General features: G+C 44.3%; 2 protein-coding genes across 3 annotated transcripts in view; one reads left to right on the top strand and one right to left on the bottom strand.

Annotated features, from left to right (window-relative positions):
• The window catches only part of pcsk7 (proprotein convertase subtilisin/kexin type 7), a 237,485-nt gene extending 217,338 nt beyond the window's left edge, over nucleotides 1-20,147 (bottom strand). For both annotated transcript variants that reach the window (XM_041174191.1, XM_041174194.1), the window contains exon 1: nucleotides 19,671-20,147. The gene's annotated coding sequence lies outside the window, so the exon portion shown is untranslated. The remainder of the gene's footprint in view (nucleotides 1-19,670) is intronic.
• A 188-nt stretch (nucleotides 20,148-20,335) lies between these two features.
• slc37a4a (solute carrier family 37 member 4a) overlaps nucleotides 20,336-22,702 on the top strand; it is a 34,965-nt gene continuing 32,598 nt past the window's right edge. Inside the window, exon 1 of the mRNA XM_041174342.1 lies at nucleotides 20,336-20,489. The gene's annotated coding sequence lies outside the window, so the exon portion shown is untranslated. The remainder of the gene's footprint in view (nucleotides 20,490-22,702) is intronic.

The following is a 22,702-nucleotide window of genomic DNA, read 5'->3' as shown; positions in this document are numbered from 1 at the left end:
ATTAACAAAATTATTTTTATTATCCTCTCATGGGATGTGGGCATCGCTGGCAACGCCAGCATTTGTTGCCCATCTTTAATTGCCCTTGCACTAGCCTCGCTCGGCAATTTCCGAGGGCAGTTAAGAGTCAACCACATTGCTGTGGATCTGGAGTTGCATGTAGGCCAGACCAGGTAAGGGTGGCAGATTTCCCTCCCTAAAGGGCATTAGTGAACCAGTTGGGTTTTTATGACAATTGATGATAGTTTCATGGTCACCATCAACGAGTCTAGCTTTGCATTCCAGATTTATCAACTGAATTTAAATTCCACCAGCTGCCATAGTGGGATTTGAACCCATGCCCCCTGAGCATTATCCTGGGTCTCTGGATTACTAGTCCAGTGACATTATCACTATACCACCATGTTGCCCCAAATAAAGGCTCATGGAATAGGAGGGTCAGTATCAGTTGGATAGAAAAAATTGGCTTAAGGCCAGAAAACAAACAATCATGGTAGATGGCTATTTTTCAGACTGGTAGCTGGTAGACAGTGGCATTCCCCAAAGCTCAGTGCTGGAACTGCTGTGGTTATTTGAGATTTTTATGAGGATGTGCTTTTCAAAGATACAATTTCTAATTTTTCTTTTCACTTTTTCTCCTTCTCTCAAGTGCTAAGGAACGCAAGCTCCAACAACTCATCGACACCAACACCCATCTAGGACCCTCCACCCCTGCCTGTCCCTCCGTCCCTACCCCATCTTCCAATCCCAGCCCCAGCTGTGTATTCACTATACCCGCTGACCTTCCCCTCTCCGATGCTGAACATTCAGTGCTCAGCAAAGGACTTAGTTTCATAACCTTACGCCCTCACCTCAATGAATTTCAGGTTCGGCACGATGCTGAACTCTTCTTCCGCCGTCTTCGTCTCCGTGCTCACTTCTTTGGGCAGGAGTCCTCTCCCCGTTCAACGGATCCTTTTACCCACCTCCAATATTTTCCCTCCACCTAGACCTCTCCCTCTGGATTCTTACCTTCTCTTGATCTTTTCATTGAGAACTGTCGGCGTGACATTAGTCGTCTCAATTTCTCTGCTCCTCTCACCCATTCTAATCTGTCTCTCTCTGAACTTACTGCACTCCATTTTCTCAGGTCCAACCCTGACATTGTCATCAAACCCGCTGACAAGGGTGGTGCTGTTGTTATCTGGCGCACTGACCTCTACCTCGCGGAGGCTGAGCGTCAACTCGCAGACACTTCCTCCTACCTCTCCCTGGACCATGACCCCACCACTGAACATCAAGCCATTGTTTCCAGGACTGTCATTGACCTCATTTCCTCTGGAGATCTTCCTCCCACAGCGTCCAACCTGATAGTCACCCAACCTCGGACGGCCCGCTTCTACCTCCTACCCAAAATCCACAAACAGAACTGCCCCGGTAGACCGATCGTGTCAGCTTGCTCCTGCCCCAAGGAACTCATTTCTCATTATCTTGACTCCCTTCTCTCTCCCCTTGTCCAGTCCCTTCCCACCTACATCTGGGATTCCTCTGACACCTTACGTCACATCAACAATTTCCAGTTCCCTGGCCCCAACCGCTTCCTCTTCACCATGGAGGTCTAATCCCTCTACATCTCCATCCCCCACCAGGATGGTCTGAGGGCCCTTAGCTTCTTCCTCGAACAGAGGCCCGAACAATCCCCATCCACCATTACTCTCCTCCGTCTGGCTGAACTTGTTCTCACGCTGAACAATTTCTCCTTTAACTCCTCTCATTTCCTCCAAATAAAAGGTGCGGTTATGGGTACCCGCATGGGCCCAGCTATGCCTGTCTCTTTATGGGGTATGTGGAACATTCCTTGTTCCAGTCCTACTCCGGCCCCCCCAACAACTCTTTCTCCGGTACAGCGATGATTACTTCGGTGTTGCTTCATGCTCTCGTTGGGACCTGGAAAAATTTATTAATTTTGCTTCCAATCTCCACCCCTCCATCATTTTCACATGGTCCATCTCTGACACTTCCCTTCCCTTCCTTGACCTCTCTGTCTCAATTTCTAGTGATAGACTGTCCACCTATATCCATTACAAGCCTACCGACTCCCACAGCTACCTCAACTAAGCTCTTCACACTCCGCTTCCTGCAAAGACTCCATCCCATTCTCTCAGTTCCTTCACCTCCGTCACATGTGTTCTGACGATGCCACTTTCAAAAACAGTTCCTCTGACATGTCCTCCTTCTTCCTTAACCGAGGTTTTCCACCCACAGTCGTTGACAGGGCCCTCAACCGTGTCCGGCCCATCTCCCGCGCATCTGCCCTCACGCCTTCTCCTCCCTCCCAGAAACATGATAGGGTCCCCCTTGTCCTCACTTATCACCCCACCAGCCTCTGCATTCAAAGGATCATCCTCCGCTATTTCCGCCAACTCCAGCATGATGCCACCACCAAACACATCTTCCCTTCACCCCCCCTGGTGGCATTCCGTAGGGATCGTTCCCTCCAGGACACCCTGGTCCACTCCTCCATCACCCCCTACTCCTCAACCCCCACCTACGGCACTCCCCATGCCCACGCAAAAGATGCAACACCTGCCCCTTCACTTCCTCGCTCCTCACCATCCAAGGGCCCAAACACTCCTTTCAAGTGAAGCAGCATTTCACTTGCATTTCCCCCAACTTAGTGTACTGCATTCATTGCTCCCAATGTGGTCTCCTCTACATTGGAGAGACCAAACGTAAACTGGGCGACCGCTTTGCAGAACACCTGCGGTCTGTCTGCAAGAATGACCCAAACCTCCCTGTCGCTTGCCATTTTAACACTCCACCCTGCTCTCCTGCCCACATGTCTGTCCTTGGCTTGCTGCATTGTTCCAGTGAAGCTCAACACAAACTGGAGGAACAGCACCTCATCTTCCGACTAGGCACTTTACAGCCTTCCAGACTGAATATTGAATTCAACAACTTTAGATCTTGAACTCCCTCCTCCATCCCCACCCCCTTTCCGTTTCTTCCCCTTCCCTTTTGTTTTTTCCAATAATTTATATAGATTTTTCTTTTCCCACCTATTTCCATTATTTTTAAATCTATACCTTTTATGCCCTGTTAGTCTTATTTCACCCCACCCCCACTAGAGCTGTACCTTGTGTGTCCTGCCATCCATTCTTAATTAGCACATCGTTTAGATAATATCACCACCTTCAACACCTCTTTGTTCTTTTGTCTGTGACATCTTTTGATTATCTACTCCTATCACTGCTTGATTGTCCCTACAACCACCCCCCCCCACTTCTCTCCCCTCAACCCCCAACCACCCCCCCCAACCCCCAACCTTAAACCAGCTTATATTTCACCGCTCTCCTAATTTTACTCAGTTCTGTTGAAGGGTCATGAGGACTCGAAACGTCAACTTTGTTCTTCTCCACCGATGCTGCCAGACCTGCTGAGTTTTTCCAGGTAATTCTGTTTTTGTTTTGGATTTCCAGCATCCACAGTTTCTGGTTTTTATTTTTTTCTTTTCCTGGCTGGACTTTTAAAAAACTAGGACCCTATACAGACAATGGGAAAACTGCCCAGACTGCTGCAACACACACAACCTCACATTCCACCAATTGGGATGAAGACCAATTCTCAACCCTCTGGGGAGTGTGAAAAACCCCATCCCCTGTCAATTCACTCCATTCCGAGACTTTTCAAATGTTCCTGAGATGTGACATCAAAATGCAATTACCTGTACTGAAACAATAACTGCAGCAGACATGAGTCAATAGAAGTTTGCTGAAATACACACCCAGCAAGCTACTTCAAGGACCATCTCACGTAGCAGGAGGTAGAGAGAAAAGACAATGCTTTACTGAACAGGCTGATTGAAGCCGTGTGCCCTCTCTGTCTCTCTCTCTCTCTTTCTCTCTCGCTCTCTCTAAAGTGCTGTGTTCAATCTGCAAAGTAATCATCCTGAGAAGAGAAACCAACTGCGAACCGAAATCTTTTTGAAAAATCACATGTAAATCTCTGCTCCATACAATTACACCCAGGAAGACAGCTGAACAAAATAGCCATAATATGATGCTGCTGCATCAAGGCCAGCCACGGAACTGCTAACCGTATACTCCTTTGTTCTATTTTTCATGAACTGTAAAAATCTTATAAGCCTAACCTCTTACTCTGCCATCTATACTGCTGTGTGTGGGGGCCCAGACAAACATGTGTAGCCATATGCATGGTCACATACCCAGCAGTTTTTAGCTCAGGAAATAGTTTCAATGAACTTATCTTGTTCTTTGTTTCACCTAAGAAAATCTGTCTGAATAATTCTTTACAACCTAAAGATGTAAATAGTGGGACTCTTACACAATTGGCGAAGCACATCCTCTCTAAATTCTCTATAACAATCAAACCTGGAGTGGGAGAACAGGGGATTTATTTCAGCCCTCCTCAGGTGGTTGTAGCTGTATGTATAATTCACTTGGATACTGGAACACAGAGTAATGTTTCCAAATTTCCTGACGATACCAAACTTGAAGGTGCAGCAGACAGCGAAGGTGATACCAATTGACTGCAATGGACAGACTAGCAGAATGGGCAGACAAGTGGCAGATGAAATTTAATGGAGATGGATGAGGTGATACGTTTTGGCAGAAGGGATAGAGGGAAGCAATTTATAATTAATGGCACAGTTCTAAAGAGCGTGCAACAACAGAGGGACCTGGGGGTTCATATGCAAAGATCTTTGAAAGTGACAGACATATTGAGAGTATTTAGCAAAAATATATGGGATCTTGGGCTTCATAAATAGGAGGCAATGAGTATAAAAGCTGGGAAGTTATACTGAACATTTATTTAGCTCAGATTAGGCCACAATTAGAGTATTGCATTCAGTTCTGGTCACCACACTTTAAGAAGGATGTGAAAGTACTTGAGAGGCCGCAGAAGAGATTTACCAGAATGGTTCCAGGGACGAGGGAATTTAGCAGCAGGGTTAAGTTGGAGAAGCTGGGATTGTCCTCCTTGGAGCAAAAGGGGTCAAGGGGAGATTTGACAGAGGTGTACGAGATCATGACCGGTTTAGATAAGGTAGACAAAATAAAACCTCTGTCCATTAGCTTAGGATACAAGGACTCGGGGACACAGATGTAAGGTTTTAGGAAGAGATACAGTGGAAATGTGAAGAAGAACATTTTTTTGTTTTTACACAGCAAGTGGGAATTGGAATTCTCTGTCTACGAGAGTGATGGAAGTGGACATAATCAATGATTTCAAAAGGAAATTGGATGGGTACTTGAGGGAAATAAACTTGCAGGCTACAGGGATAGAGGTGGGGGAATGGGACTGACTAGACTGCCCTACAGAGTGTTAACAGGGTCCAAGCTAGTTGGTGAAGTAGAAGACAAGACACAAAGTTTTTCTCTATTAGGAGAATTTACTGGGTTGTTCAGTCTTGCATCTCTCTTCCCACTCCACCCAGTGTCCCAAATATCCCCTATTTATAATCTTTAGAATTGTCTACCTAAACGGAGTTGGTATATTTGGTGACCGCTTTGGTGCCTTCGGAGGCAGCGTGTTTGGCTAGTTCCCCTGGCAGCATGAGGTGGACAGCACTCTGGATCTCCCTGGCTGAGATGGTGCGGTGCTTGTTGTAGTGAATGAGGTGCGATCCTGGTGGAAGGGTGGACCCGGATCAGCACCCTGTACACGTAAATGGAATAGTTCTGCTTGTGAGATTTTCTCCGCTTCTTAGGCGTCTTCTTGGTGACTTTAATCAGTGACTGTTTCGACGCCTTGCAGAACGCACCACCCTTCGCTGCAGCCGCCACTTCAGGCATTCCACTTAACTCGGACCAACACAAGTCAAAGGTGCTCAAAGTACTTAATTAAACAATGCCTTTCTCCTGTGTATTTTGATTCATTTATGGGACGTGAGTGTCGCTGGCTCGGCCAGCATTTATTGCCCATCGCTAATTGCCCTTGAGAAGATGGTGGTGAGCTGCTTTCTTGAACTACTTTCTTGAACTACCGCAGTCCATGTGGTGGGTACGCCCTCAATGCTGTTATCCTAACAATATAATTAACATACCAGTAACAGAAAGTCAGCATGGACTCAATGAGCCAAATGGCCTTTCTCAGTGCCAAAACAACTCTGGTTCATGAGGAAGATGTGGTTGTGGTTGGGGAGGGGGTGGGGGATTGGTGGGCAGCATCTCTTCTAAAAAAGACATTTTCTGTTTTTATTTGAAATAAGTTAAGGCATTTTTCCCCCAATTTATTGAAAGACCCTATCACACGAATGTGTTCTTCAGATTCTATCCTTCACTTGAGTCCACCATAATTGAGGCTTATAGAACACTATATTCAGCTAAACGTTTAATATGAAGGATTACGTTGGACTTGTTTCCAAGATACTCATCCTTTCCTTGAACTAGCTCGTTAGTTTGATTTCAAAAGAGGAGCAAGGGATCATATGCAAAGTTTATCGAAAAAGCAACAAATCTGTGGGAAGACTCAGTGCCACGTTGAGTAGGTAACAAAGGAGAATGTATGTGGAAGAAAGAACTTGTTTCTGTACAACCTCTGGGCATCTCAAAGTGCTTTACAGTCAATGAAGGACTTTCGAAGTGTGGTCACTATTGCAGTGTGGGAAACGCAGCAGCCAATTTTCACACAGCAAGCTCCCTCAAACAACAAAGTTAACAACAAATTTTAACCAGGTAATGTGGAGACAATCACTAGCGCTACCTGAGATTCTGCATAAGCAAACAAATTACACACCCAAGTCTATATGGGGATGACTAATCTCCAAATACTTTCACTTTCAATAGTACCTCATATGAGCTCAATTGGACACTTCCCACTTACTTACATTGGTAGTGAATAGAAAGAAATTTTAATGGCATATTGTGAATTGTTCTTAAAATTTATTCCTGGACAAAATGCCAGCTCAACACTGTAATAACAAGTAGAGTTATTACCCCTTCATCAACCCTCCATTGGATTGAATGGCACAATGGTAACAGGTCAGAATATTGTTTGGGAAGATCGTGCTCAGATCAAAAGGCAAAAATGAATTGGACTGAAAGTACAAATGTACCAAAACTGAACACGTAGAAATGAGAAATTGCAGAAGATGTGGGGGTCCCAGTACCTTTTCAAGTTAAAAAGGGTTTTGACTTCCCTTCACCATACCATACCTCATTTACAGCTACCAGGACTGTAAGGTAATCTGCTGTCAGCCCCTCACCAATTCCAATTGAAACTACCTGCAAGGTGAGTGAACACCCTAGGCTGACTCTCTCTGCGAGGATTCACTACCTTTGGATCTGGTGCCATTGTGAGAGAGAAAGAAAGTGCTATTTGGGCAGGAGGTGGAACAATGGGCACTAAATGACATCGCGCCATCTTGCACACTGCCATCAAATCCTGTAAAGTGACTGTGTTTTTAAATCTTCTCATGCACATGAACAAGCAGCTTCCAATATTAAGTGCCTTGAAAGAGCTAAAAAGTGACACCTCCAATTCCAGTTAAAAAAAAAATTAATTAGAAACTGTTGAGCTGAGCAGCATGAGGCAGAAGGCCAACTGCAATCCTCTGCATGGCTTAAACTGAAACGATTTAGGCTGAATGTGACACATAACTCTCCAGCACTGGAAGATGAAGTACAGGAGGACAATTAGATTATAAATTGTGTGCTACGTGACAGCTGTGAGTCCAATCACTGTGGAAATGGCTCCACTTCCTTTCAGATGGGGAATAAATGGTCCTCAAAACACACAGAAGCATGGAACAAACTCATTATCCAACATACTTAAACGTGGTTGTAAAGATAGGGAGCCACTAAGGAGAGAACCTCCTTAATCAGAATAAATTCACTTCGAATAAGCAATTCTTGGGCTTCTTCAGTGTCGAGGTCTATTCATTCCCTGCAAATCAACTTACTAGTGGAGAACAGCAACCAGAGACATCTGGAGAGAATCAGAATTTGCTTCTTTGACATAAATATAAACAAACAGAGCAGAGTGATGTCTAGTTAAAGCTTAGGTGGAAAGTTCCCACTGAATGTGTTGCCAGAAGCTAGTGAAAGCAGCAGCAATATAGTCACAAGTTTGGTAAGACTATCAGATCAGCCATAACCTTATTGAATGGTGGAGCAGGCTGGAGGGGCCGAGTGGCCCACTCCTGCTCCGAATTCTTATGTTTGTAAATATTACTATACATCTCAGATATTGCCAATGGCCAGGCAGAATCTGAAGCTAAGATAAAAGCTCATCTGACTAGGCACTTTACAGCCTTCCGGACTGAATATTGAGTTCATTTTAGATCATGAACTCTCTCCTCCATTCCCACCCCCTTTCCGATCCCCCTTTTTCCCCCACAATAATTTATATAGATTTTTCTTTTCCCACCTATTTCCATTATTTTTAAATGTATTTCCATCCATTGTTTTATCTCTACCTTTTAGCATATTTCGATCCCTTCACCCCACCTCACCCCCACTAGGGCTATCTGTAACTCTTTCGAGTACAAACCCGTTTCCATCTGTTTCAGATGAAGTTGCATTGTTTCATAGTTTGCCATTGTGAGATTTGAACTCTTGATCTTGGGGTTACAAACCCAGTACCATAACCACTTGGCTATTTAGGCAGGGCTATCTGTACCTTGCTTGTCCTGCTTTCTACCCTTAATTAGCAGATTCCTTAAATAATATCACCACCTTCAACACCTCTTTGTCCTTTTGTCTGTGACATCTTTTGGCTGTCTCCACCTATCACTGGCCCTCTATCCAGCTCTACCTGTCCCATCCCATCCACCACCACCCCGCCCGACTAAAACCAGCTTACATTTCACCTCTTTTCTGTTTTTACTTAGTTCTGTTGAAGAGTCATACGGACTTGAAACGTTAACTGTGTTCTTCTCCGCAGATGCTGCCAGAACCCCTGAGTTTTTCCAGGTATTTTTATTTTAGAATCTGAACCCACCCTATTAAAGGCCATTGTTTGACATTGTTAAATCCTGCTTTATTATATGTGAGTCAGGTTTTCTTTTTAAACCCATGTTTTGGGGGGGGAACCACACTCCACGATTCTGTTCATTTTTTTTCCCTGTGAGAAGAGTAAAACAATGGCCTTACCCATCATTTGGAAAACAGCTATGGTCAAGGCCACTGGTACAGTCAGTGAATAAGTGACATTCCATTTTTAATCCAGGATTGTTACTGGTGCTTTGAGGAATGCATTCTACAATTTAATTTGTTTTCCCTTTGAAACTTCGGTCTCAACCAAATTCCTTGACGTTTTCAGACAGGATGAAATCACAGGGCACACACCTGCAGGTGAACACAGAGCCAACTTTGCTCCCTTTGCATCAAGAGGCCAAAAGACTTGCGGGGTGGGGGGGGCGGGGGGGGTGGATATTGGATTGGCACACAGTCTTTCAACGCTGGAAGCTACACAACATGAAGCCAAAACGCCTCTTCAAAAACAACAAACACAAGTACTATCTCTCATTCACCTTGTCAACAATATTCATTGCCATATCCGCAGAGAAACATGAATGCATTCCTCCCGTGACAGCCTTTCCCCAGAATTCAGGAAGACCGCCACACTGTATGATTTATCTGAAAATTCAGTTCTACAGTACTTGCACCGTTTCTGTCACACGCAACAAACCTGCAGATATCTCTACTTATACCAGCCTCAATTCTCTGGTGTATCAAAAGAACACCTAGTTGAAACATCCTTCAAACAAGCTAATTGCACCAATACTTGTGGCAGCTTCATCTCCATTGACTTTCGCTCGTTGCTGCCGTTGATTTTTTTTTATGACCAAGGAAATGCAGTTTAAAAACCGAGAGAATCTACAATATTCCCATCACTGTTGTTGCTCCATGTCCTTGTTGAGGGAGCTGACAGTCAACCTACTCTCAGGCCTCTGTCAATGACACTGCAACCAGTTCTCCAAAATGCAATGTTACCAGTTACAGTCATGCAACATAGGAGGTCATTGGCCCATCCTGCATAGATAGACTCTTTCGAAGATTTATCTAATTAATCGCTGTTTAATCCCCATAGCCCTGCAAATTGTTCTCTTTCTACGTACAGATCTAATTCCCTTTTGAAAGTTGCTATTTAATCTGCTTCCAACTCCCCTTCAACCACAGCACTTCAGGTCATAACATCTGCTTGTGCAAGGAAATCCTCATTTTAGTTTCATGAGTCAGTACTAATGAATGGCCTTCAACCTAAAATGTTAACTCTGTTTCTCTCGCCACAGATGCCGCCTGACCTGAGTACTTCCAGCAATTTATTTTTTAAATCAGTACTAATCTGAGAAATAATTCCATACTTCTGCGAGAGCAGAACCAAAAGAAAGTTTGTTCAATTCGGAGCTGATGAAAGGAGGAAGAGGGAAGATAATCAGGGGCTCATCCAAGAAGCTCCTTGGAAAATGGGAGAAGCACAGACTGGACTACTTCCTGCAGAAGTCAACCCAATCCTGACCAAACACAGATAGCTTTGATGGAAGGTATCAGCCCTAACTGGAAAGGTGACCACTTATAAATTTCTATGAGTTACCAAAATCTCCCTCCCTAGCATTAACATGAGAAAGTGTAACTTAACTTATCAATTCCCATCAGGAGAACTGAATTAAGAAAAGAGTTGACGTTTCGAGTCCTCATGACCCTTCGACAGAACTTGAGTTCAAGTCCAAGAAAGAGTTGAAATATAAGCTGGTTTAAGGTGTTAAAGTTGGTGATATTATCTAAACGAATGTGCTAATTAAGAATGGATGGTAGGGCACTCAAGGTATAGCTCTAGTGGGGGTGGGGAGAGCATAAAAGATTTTAAGATATTTAAAAATAATGGAAATAGGTGGGAAAAGAAAAATCTATATAATTTATTGGAAAAAAAAGGAAGGGGGAAACAGAAAGGGGGTGGGGATGGAGGAGGGAGCTCACGACCTAAAGTTGTTGAATTCAATATTCAGTCCGGAAGGCTGTAAAGTGCCTAGTCGGAAGATGAGGTGTTGTTCCTCCAGTTTGCGTTGGGCTTCACTGGAACAATGCAGCAAGCCAAGGACAGACATGTGGGCAAGAGAGCAGGGTGGAGTGTTAAAATGGCAAGCGACAGGGAGGTTTGGGTCCTTCTTGCGGACAGACCACAGGTGTTCTGCAAAGTGGTCGCCCAGTTTACGTTTGGTCTCTCCAATGTAGAGGAGACCACACTGGGAGCAACGAATGCAGTAGACTAAGTTGGGGGAAATGCAAGTGAAATGCTGCTTCACTTGAAAGGAGTGTTTGGGCCCTTGGACGGTGAGGAGAGAGGAAGTGAAGGGGCAGGTGTTGCATCTTTTGCGTGGGCATGGGGTGGTGCCATAGGAGGGGTTTGAGGAGTAGGGGGTGATGGAGGGGTGGACCAGGGTGTCCCGGAGGGAGCGATCCCTACGGAATGCCGATAGGGGGGTGAAGGGAAGATGTGTTTGGTGGTGGCATCATGATTACAGGTATCTCCGGGACATAAAACGTTTCTTGGACCGCTGTTCCCGTCACATTCTGAAATCCACGCTCAGTGCCATGCGCCACCATATGAACACACTCGACCTCTCCCTCCAGCAGCACCACCGTACCCTTTTTCAAAGCTGCGCGTGCCCCCAGTTTCATTTTATTCTTCGGCTCATCCGACGCCTCAACAAGAAACTTTTTTCTCTTTCTCTCAAGTGCTAAGGAACGCAAGCTCCAACAACTCATCGACATCAACACCCTCTAGGACCCTCCACCCCTGCCCGTCCCTCCATCCCAACCCCATCTTCCAATCCCAAACCCAGCCGTGTATTCACTATACCCCCTGACCTTCCCCTCTCCGATGCTGAACGTTCAGTGCTCAGCAAAGGACTTAGTTTCATACCCTTACACCCTCACCTCAATGAATTTCGGGCTCGGCATGATGCTGAACTCTTCTTCCGCCGTCTTCGTCTCCAGGCTCACTTCTTTGGGCAGGAGTCCTCTCCCCATTCAACAGATCCTTTTACCCACCTCCAATATTCTCCCTCCACCTAGACCTCTCCCTCTGGATTCTTACCTTCTCTTGATCTTTTCATTGAGAACTGTCGGCGCGACGTTAGTCGTCTCAATTTCTCTGCTCCTCTCACCCATTCTAACCTGTCTCTCTCTGAACTTACTGCACTCCATTCTCTCAGGTCCAACCCTGACATTGTCATCAAACCCGCTGACAAGGGTGGTGCTGTTGTTGTCTGGCGCACTGACCTCTACCTCGCGGAGGCTGAGCGTCAACTCGCAGACACTTCCTCCTACCTCTCCCTGGACCATGACCCCACCACTGAACATCAAGCCATTGCTTCCAGGACTGTCACTGACCTCATCTCCTCTGGGGATCTTCCTCCCACAGCTTCCAACCTGATAGTCGCCCAACCTCGGATGGCCCGCTTCTAACTCCTACCCAAAATCCACAAACAGAACTGTCCCGGTAGACCGATCGTCTCAGCTTGCTCCTGCCCTACAGAACTCATTTCTCGTTATCTTGACTCCCTTCTCTCTCCCCTTGTCCAGTCCCTTCTCACCTACATCCGTGATTCCTCTGACACCTTACGTCACATCAACAATTTCCAGTTCCCTGGCCCCAACCGCTTCCTCTTCACCATGGACGTCCAATCCCTCTACACCTCCATCCCCCACCAGGATGGTCTGAGGGCCCTTAGCTTCTTCCTCGATCAGAGGCCCAAACAATCCCCATCCACCACTACTCTCCTCCGTCTGGCTGAACTTGTTCTCACGCTGAACAATTTCTCCTTCAACTCCTCTCACTTCCTCCAAATAAAAGGTGTGGCTATGGGTACCCGCATGGGCCCCAGCTATGCCTGTCTCTTTATGGGGTATGTGGAACATTCCTTGTTCCAGTCCTACTCCGGCCCCCTTCCACAACTCTTTCTCCGGTACATCAATGATTACTTCGGTGCTGCTTCATGCTCTCGTCGGGACTTGGAAAAATTTATTAATTTTGCTTCCAATCTTCACCCCTCCATCATTTTCACGTGGTCCATCTCTGACACTTCCCTTCCCTTCCTTGACCTCTCTGTCTCAATCTCTGGTGATAGACTGTCCACCAATATCCATTACAAACCCACCGACTCCCACAGCTACCTCGACTATAGTTCCTCACACCCCGCTTCCTGCAAAGACTCCATCCCATTCTCTCAGTTCCTTCGCCTCCGTCGCATCTGTTCCGATGATGCTACCTTCAAAAACAGTTCCTCTGACATGTCCTCCTTCTTCCTTAACCGAGGTTTTCCACCCACGGTTGTTGACAGGGCCCTCAACTGTGTCCGGCCCATCTCCCGCGCATCCGCCCTCACGCCTTCTCCTCCCTCCCAGAAACATGATAAGGTCCCCCTTGTCCTCACTTATCACCCCACCAGCCTCCGCATTCAAAGGATCATCCTCCGCCATTTCCGCCAACTCCAGCATGATGCCACCACCAAACACATCTTCCCTTCACCCCCCCTATCGGCATTCCGTAGGGATCGCTCCCTCCGGGACACCCTGGTCCACTCCTCCATCACCCCCTACTCCTCAACCCCCTCCTATGGCACCACCCCATGCCCACGCAAAAGATGCAACACCCGCCCCTTCACTTCCTCTCTCCTCACCGTCCAAGGGCCCAAACACTCCTTTCAAGTGAAGCAGCATTTCACTTGCATTTCCCCCAACTTAGTCTACTGCATTTGTTGCTCCCAATGTGGTCTCCTCTACATTGGAGAGACCAAACGTAAACTGGGCGACCGCTTTGCAGAACACCTGTGGTCTGTCCGCAAGAAGGTCCCAAACCTCCCTGTTGCTTGCCATTTTAACACTCCACCCTGCTCTCTTGCCCACATGTCTGTCCTTGGCTTGCTGCATTGTTCCAGTGAAGCCCAACGCAAACTGGAGGAACAACACCTCATCTTCCGACTAGGCACTTTACAGCCTTCCGGACTGAATATTGAATTCAACAACTTTAGGTCGTGAGCTCCCTCCTCCATCCCCACCCCCTTTCTGTTTCCCCCTTCCTTTTTTTTCCAATAAATTATATAGATTTTTCTTTTCCCACCTATTTCCATTATTTTTAAATATCTTAAAATCTTTTATGCTCTCCCCACCCCCACTAGAGCTATACCTTGAGTGCCCTACCATCCATTCTTAATTAGCACATTCGTTTAGATAATATCACCAACTTTAACACCTATGTGTTCTTTTGTTCTATTGTTGTTGACATCTTTTGATGATCTGCTTCTATCACTGCTTGTTTATCCCTACAACCACACCCCCCCTCCACCTCTCTCTCTCTCTCTCTCTCTCCGCACCCCCCCCCCCACACACCTTAACCCAGCTTATATTTCAACTCTTTCTTGGACTCCAACTCAAGTTCTGTCGAAGGGTCATGAGGACTCGAAACGTCAACTCTTTTCTTCTCCGCCGATGCTGCCAGACCTGCTGAGTTTTTCCAGGTAATTCTGTTTTTGTTTTGGATTTCCAGCATCCGCAGTTTTTTTGTTTTTATTTTTGTTTTTATCTTTTGAACTGAATTAAGATCCATTTGGAAAGCATTTATGCCCAAGTTCTTTAGCAACATTTCAAAGCTAATTTTAATTTTGATGCTGTTCTGTTGGATGAACTAGTCACACTTAAGGTTATACAACACAGTAGAACAGACAAGCCCAAGAAGCATATTTTTACATTTAGCCTCTTATCATCAAAATACATTTTCTCCCCATCACTTACTGGAGAGCCCTCTGTTACTCTACAATTGATCAGTCAGTAGACTGTATCACTTGCCTGGATGAGTGCAGCTCAACACTCAAGGAGCTCGACACCATCCAGGACAAAGCAGCCCATTTGATTGGCACCCCGTCCACCACCTTCAACTTCCACTCATTCCATCACTAATACACAGTAGCAGCAGTATCTACAAGATGCACTGCAGGAACTCACCAAGGCTCCTTCAACAGCACCTTCAAAACCCGTGACCTCTATCACCTAGAAGGACAAGGGCAACAGATGCATGTGAACACCAGCACCTACAAGTTCCCCTCCACACTTCACACCATCCTGGCTTAGAACTATGTCCCCGTTCCTTCACTGTCACTGGGTCAAAATCCTGCAAACGCCTCCCTAACGGCACTGTGGGTGTACATGGGCTGCAGTGGTTCAGGAAGGGAGCTCACCACCACCTTCTCAAGAGCAACTAAGGATGAAAATGCTAGTCAGCAACACCCATCTCCTGTGAAAGAATTAAGAGTGTCATAGACTAGCTGTTCCTCTGGCTGAGGATATCATGCACGGTGGTTCTCCCAGGTACTGCAGCAGAGAGTGTGAACTCAGCATGGGGAGATGAAGGAGGAGCAAACAGAGCGATTACTCTGTAAATATTCTGTGTTATTATACAGATACACTTTACACATGGGCTGCCTACAAAGCAACGTAACTCAATGACCCCCACATATCCATAGATTTTCTTAGAAGTTTCAATTATGTGGAATGACCATGTTGAATGTTAAGAAATCCAACATCCCAGGAGAGTGAAATGATAATACTCTCAATCTGAATAAAACCAGAGCTTGTTGGTAGCAAGCTTATTTATCTTGCTTAAAACATCAAATAACTGTTTTTATTAAGACTAACAGATTGGAGGGCAGAATAGCCCACCGAGGATTGACTTGGTTCACCACTGAACTGAACTCATCTCCATATTAGGAAATACTTATTGCTACTTGAGTGCAGTAAAAGCAGGGTTTCACCCAACCCAAATCATTAAAATGCAGATTCCCAGGGCAAAAGATGCGTCCCCACTTGACTTTATTGAACTTTGGATCCAAAAGTATGTTAAAAGTATGATTGAAAATAATTTGAGGATCATATTGTCTGAAAATAAAAGAGAAATCTTAGAGAAAAAAAGGCTGGAGACATTGCTATTAAAAGCTTTTAAAATGAATAATTATTGCTCCCATGACCTGGTGAGCTTATTTAGTGAGCAGCTGAGCCAGACAACATAAGAAGGCTGAAGGTTAAGTTATTTAGCCAGGGCAGTGTTACACAGAATCAGAATAGTTATAGCACCAAAGGAAGCCTTTTGGCCCACTGTGTCTGTGCTGGTTCTTTGTAAGGGCAACTCTGCTAGCCCCACTCCCCTGCCTTTTCCCCGTGACCAACTCTTTTTGGAAAGCCACAACTGAATCTGCCTCCACCACTCTCTCAAGCAGCCCATTCCAGATCCTAACCCCTCGGTGTGTAAAAATGTTTTTCCTCCTGTTGCCATTGATTCCTTTGCCATTCATCTTGAATCGATGTCCTTGATCCTTCTGCCAACCGGAACAGTTTTTCTCTATCCTGACTCCTTATGATTTTGAGCATCTCTATTAAATCTCCTCTCCACCTACTCTGCTCTAGCCTCAGCTTCACCAATCTATCCACATAACTGAAGTCTCTCATCCCTGCAAAAATACAAATGCTACAAATAAACTCAATGTGCTTTGGTTGAGGATGACAAATCAATAGCTTGGGATTCTCACTGGAATCACACATTTGAAAGTGTGTTGGGTGAGGATGGAATTAAGCTAATAGTGACTGAACATTCTGTTTGTCATTTGCCATCAAAGATCACACACTAGTAATATTGACTTGAGCAAGAAGATACCAGAGAGCAACCAACACCCATGGAACCATACCACACCAGGGTGTCAACACTAAGATAAAAGCAAAAAACTGCAGATGCTGGAAATCAAAAACAAAAACAAAAATGCCTGGAAAAACTCAGCAAGTCTGACAGCAGCTGTGGAAGGGAGCACAGTTTACGTTTCGAGTCCACATGACTGTTCTGTTGAAGAGTCATGTGGACTCGAAACGTTAACTGTGCTCCCTTCCACAGATGCTGCCAGACCTGCTGAGTTTTTCCAGGTATTTTTGTTTTTGTTTAAGGTGTCAACACCTTTGGGAGTTGAAGGGAGAAAATTAACTAGGTTTAAAGAAGCATAAGGACAAGTTCGAGAAATAAATTATATTTATATAGCACTTTTCACAACCTCAGGATGTCTCAAAGTGCTTTACAGCCAATCAAGTACTTTAGAAAAAGATGTAATATTGAGGAACACCATCACCTTTTTACACAGCAAAGATCCGACAGATAAATAGCCAGATAATCTGTTTAGTGATGTTAATGGAGGGATAAATATTGGTCAGGACATCGGGGATAACTCTCCTGCTCTTCTTTCAAATAATTCCCACCAAGAGGGCTGATGGGGCCTTGGTTTAATGTCTCATCAAAAGGACATCACCTCTGACACTGTAGTGCTGAGGCCAGGGTGCGTTGAACAGTCAGCCTAGATTAGGTGGTCAAGCCTCTGAAATGGGGCTTGAATCCACAAGAAAAAAAAATGAAAACAATAACATTGCCTTATTCTGCTGCTTGTTTGCTCTAGAGACTGCTGCTCCGTTGGATGACAAAGGTCTGTTCAAAAAACCAGCAGTCAGACTTAGCAGCACATGTCAGAAAGGCAGTGAAGCTACAAGCAGAAGTCAAGCAAACAGACAAAGAATACAAAAGCAAAATACTGCGGATGCTCTGAAGAAGAGTCATATGGACTCAAAACATTAACTTTGTTTTTCTCTCCACAGATGCTGTTAGGCCTGCTGAGTTTTTCCAGCAGTTTCTGTTTTCGTTTGAGACAAAAATTCAGAGATTCAAGCGGTAAGGATGGAATGTGACAGAAAAGAGATTAATGGCTTGTAAAAGTCTGTAAAAACTTCAAAGACTGTTTGCCAAAACAACAAGCTAGTAAGGAAGGAAATGCCCACAAAAAAATCTTTATATTCATCACAAAACCATTGCAACATATTATAGAGATGAAACCAAAGGAAAGGAAAAGTTAAAGAGAGAGAGAGAGGATTACATTGAAAGCTAATGCAAATTCAAGTACATTTAGCACAAGAGCTGATAAACTTCACCAAATGTATTTTTCCAACAATAGCATGTATAGCACTTTAATGGAACAAAACATCCCAAGGCACTTCACTGGAGCGTTATCAAATAAATATGACACGGAGGCACATAAGAAGATATTAAGGAGATGGGCAAAAGTTTGATTAGAGGTAGGTCTCAAGGGACATCTTAAAAGATAGAAACTAAGACAGGGTGTTTCAGGGATGGATATGGAAGACACATTGTTGGGGCATAATAGAGGCCATTTTGCTCAATAAGATCATGTATGTAATTCCTTTAATATAATAAAAATTTCCAGGGTGCTTCAAAAGAGCACTATAAAACAAAATGTGACATTGAGCCACATAAGGGGATATTAGGTTAAATGACTAAAAGCTTGGCCAAAGAGGTAGTTTTTAACGGGGAAAGCAAGATGGAGATGTTTAGGGGGGGAATTTCAAAGGTTAGGGTCCAGGCAGCTGAAGACACAGCAATGGTGGAGCAATTAAAATTTGGGAAGCTCAAGATGCCAGAATTGGAGGAGAGCAGAGACCTTTCTTTTCCATGGGTGTCGCTGGCTAGGTCAGCATTTATTGCCCATCCCTAATTGCCCTCGTTCAGTCAGCCACATTGCTGTGGGTCTGGAGTCAGATATGGGCCAGACCAGGTAAGGACAGCAAATTTCCCTCCCTAAAGGAACCAGATGGGTTTTTACAACTATCGACAATGGTTTCATGGTCGTCATCAGACTTTTAATTCCACATTTTTATTGACTTCAAATTTCACCATCTGCCGTGGTGGGATTTGAACCTGGGTCCCCAGAGAATTGACGTTTCGCGTCCTCATGACCCTTACAAGGGTCATGAGGACTCAAAACGTCAACTCTTTTCTTCTCTGCCGATGTTGCCAGACCTGCTGAGTTTTTCCAGGTAATTCTGTTTTTGTTTTGGATTTCCAGCATCCGCAGTTTTTTTGTTTTTATCCCCAGAGAATTAGCCTGGGTCTCTGGGTTACTGTATTTAGTAGAACAAGGATTACATACCATTTAACCCTGCACCCATTGTTTTAATTCAGTACAAAGTTTTGTTTGAGACTTTAAAAAAGAAACATAGGTTGGAGAGAAACTAGATAATTATTTCATACAGAATGGATTTGTTCAAATTTAGCCAGCTGCATAGAACTTTCCACTAGAGAGAGAAAAAAATAAGCAGCACTGGATTATATTAAAGAAATTTTCTTCCTTTCAGGACAGCAGCAACAAAGCAGAAATGTGAACAGTTAAAAAAATTTGTTCTCTAATGATAGACACAATCAAGCAGTAGGAAGTGGTCTGTTATCTACTTCATGGCACATGGCATGGGAGAGGGAAGAATGGGGGGGGGGTGGTGGAAGAACAAAATACAGAGGTCGTGAATAGCTATTATTACCCCTATTATTACCGTAACTCTACTTCAGCAATGAAATCATCCACTGTGTTATCCTATGCACTGACACCCAAACATCGTAGGACTCATTAAAAAGTCACAAGACTTGACAATTACAGCCTCCCATATGTAACATCAGTAACTGTATGCCTTTATTGACATAAAGCAAGTCCAACCCTCACTTACCATTCGGGTTGTCAGGCTGCAGCCCGATGCAGGTTAGAAACTTTGCAGTTGATGAACCAATCATGAACTTTAGAGGGGGAAAAAAAAAGACAATCCATTTTGGACTGGTACGCTCCGAGTGCCACTTACCTGCTTTGATTTCTGCATTGAGGTCGATCAATGGCAAGTTCTGTTCCTTTCTCGAGTGTCAGTCCGTCAGTCGGGGCAGAGCTGAAGTCCTGGCAGGCTGAGGGCGCTCCTGCAGCAGGAGGGAGGCACTCACCTGGAGCTGAGGCTGAGCAGTGCAAGGCTCACCTGCTAGCTGCTACCTGTGCCTCTGGCTCTGGGTGTTTTGAGGCTCTCGCACTCTCTCCATTGTGTGCCGATGCGGAAGTCTAGCTGTCCCTGATGCTCTGCTGACAGTGAACGTCAGTTCCGACCCTGCCTGGCAAAACTGGAGTTACCTGCGATCAAATGGTCATTTCCGCCAGTAACAAAGAGGGCGGCTGGGTCTTTACCCTCGCCCACCTCATACTCAGATGGGCAATGTTGCATCCTGTAGTAATGCAGAGTTTAATCCGAATCCTGTTTTATAATAATCCAGTGAAATCTCTCCTTTCAGCAGCTTCTCTGGGTCACAGCAAGGCTCGATTGACAAGAAATGGATACAGCAAGGGCTCCAGCCAATCAGATCCGCACACTCCTAGATTGATGCTTTCACTGTCCAATCAGAGAGAGCTCCCCGGCAATATGTAAATGATGAGTTCGAGATCCCAGACATACGGGTCCGCCTCCCGAGTGATTGACAGCGGCGCTGACCAATCATATAGTCCTGACTGGACCGGCTGGCCAGTCCAGTGGTGTGGGTGGAACAGCTTGGCTAGCGGGGCGAGAGGAGTTGCTGTTGGGGCTGCTTCGTTGGGGTCGGTCGGATGCCTGGCGGAGTTCCTGACTGACAAATTCAATCAGGTAAGAATGAGTGAGAAAACCTCATTCTTACACTGCAAACCTCCAAACACTGCAGGGAATCTGTAGAGAGGAAATGAGGCATCGTTTGGGCTAATGCATTCAATGTTTCTGCCACGCATTAACAGAACTGAACCAATCATTTTTTTTTTGCCTTTTTACCATTATTTTATTTTAAAATAAGTGTTTTTGTATGTATCTATTCTCTGTTGTAATGAGCATCCCTCTGACCTGGAGATGTTGTCACTGAGTGTCCTAACATGCCGACAACAGGTTATTAATGCAATTAACTTATCTCATAGATTTACTCCTTTTTATATTAAATATTTCGTGAACTGTTAATGCAATAAACCTGTCTTCTCACAGTCAGCAAATTGTGATGATAAACTTAACGCCAGGATCCTTTGTGTTAATAATATTGGATGCATAGCATATATTAATTAATCTATGACTAGGGTCATAAATATAGATTATTCAATACTAAACCCAATAAGGAATTCAGGAGCAAGTTATTAATCCAGAGGATAATGGGAATGTGGCTATTGCTACCACATTGATACATAGCATAGATGCGTTTAAATGATGGATGGTATTTGAATGTAAACTGCTGTGCTATTTAAAATTGATTATTACAAGGTTTTAGGAAAAGGCTAACCAATGTAAAGCTATTATAGCGAGGGGAGGTTGTTCTTGCAAAACAGAACCTTCAGTGTTGTGAAATTATTGGTAAGTGATAAGATTTCTGTTCGAGATAAATGGGGGCAGTGATCTGCTTTGATTCCCTGCATGTTTCTTATGTGGTGATTTTTGAATCCTTGGGGCATTGAAAGCTTGGGTGTTTTTGACAACCCTCTTGCCTCTGAGTCACAAAGTTGTCACTTCAACTTCAGGACTTGGGCAGATAACTTAAGCTGAACCTGCCAGTGCAGTGCCACATCATTGGAGGTTGCATCATTCAGATGTAGCCTCTCCCCAGCCCTTGTGAGGTGATCCATGGCATATTTAAAGATGAGCAGGAAGTGTTCTTGTTGCCTAATGCTTCTCTCTCAACCAGTTAAATCAATGAACAGCTTTAAATAGTCACCCATCTCCTTATTGTTTGTTCAACATTCCTTTGTTCCTCTATATAAATTAACAATTAACAATAATTAATTTGAGTTATTCATTCTATGTGAGGTTGGGAAGTTTGAAAGATGTTAAGGTGCTGTAAATGCTATAAATGCAGTCTTCCTCGCTTATTTACCACAATTAGTTTTAGGTTAAATCCTTGTCTTGGAGACACTAGTGTTCTCTGTTTCAATCATGCCCTCAGTGTGTTCTTTTCCTGTACCACTGTGAATTCAAGTAGAAAATAGGCTGACTAGTTCATTTAACCAGCAAACAAGGTGAGATTTTTGATCTCCATCAAGATTGGATTCATTATTTTATGGCACTCAATAATGAATATTCTACGCTTAGTGGCAGGTGCTAGAGAGGGGTTTTGAAAGCTATAGCCATGGTTGATGTAACTTTGGGCTGTTATAAGGTGGTGATGAGGACACAGATTGTCTTATGCCACATCATCAAGCCCTTTAAATCATTAGTATGACCTAGATAACTAACTCATATCAGTCACCCTGAGAGCAGAATTAGAATTTCCCTCATTTTCAGATTGATTCACATACTGCAAAACCTGCATGTTGCTCAATCCACTGTCAGCTATGGAGTTCCACAGAAATATATCTGATGGAACTGGGAACCATTAAGCTACCAGTACAATGTGGTAAATAATTCACTGTGACTTTCTGAAATACTGTTGAGCAACTTTGACAACTTTTCACTATATGTAACTGATTCCAGGCACTCGAGTAGGGGCTTAGTAATAATCCCATTCCAAAGCAACGTGTCAGTGAAAAAAAAGAAAGACCTGCTCTGAGCATACTTCACAACCTTGTAATTTTAGAAATCACTTCACAGTCAATGACGTACTCCTGAAGTGCACTCACTGTTGTAAAGTGGGAAGTCATTACTGTAGATCGACCTGTTATGATTCTTTAAGTCTTTTGCGTTTTAACTTCTCTCTCTGTGTTTCTCTGGACATGTCTAATTTGGACAATGGCCAATTTATTTTCAACGATGGTGGCAGGAGTTTTGTACTGGGTAGGTATTTATATATATATTTTTATTTTTAAATAGTGTAGTTGTGTTGCACATAATTCTTAGTGTGCAGCTTTTAA

Source organism: Carcharodon carcharias, chromosome 25, assembly GCF_017639515.1.
Source record: "Carcharodon carcharias isolate sCarCar2 chromosome 25, sCarCar2.pri, whole genome shotgun sequence".
Lineage (NCBI taxonomy): Eukaryota > Metazoa > Chordata > Chondrichthyes > Lamniformes > Lamnidae > Carcharodon > Carcharodon carcharias.
The sequence above is the reverse complement of the archived record's forward strand: the minus strand, read 5'-3'. Positions and strand labels throughout refer to the sequence as shown.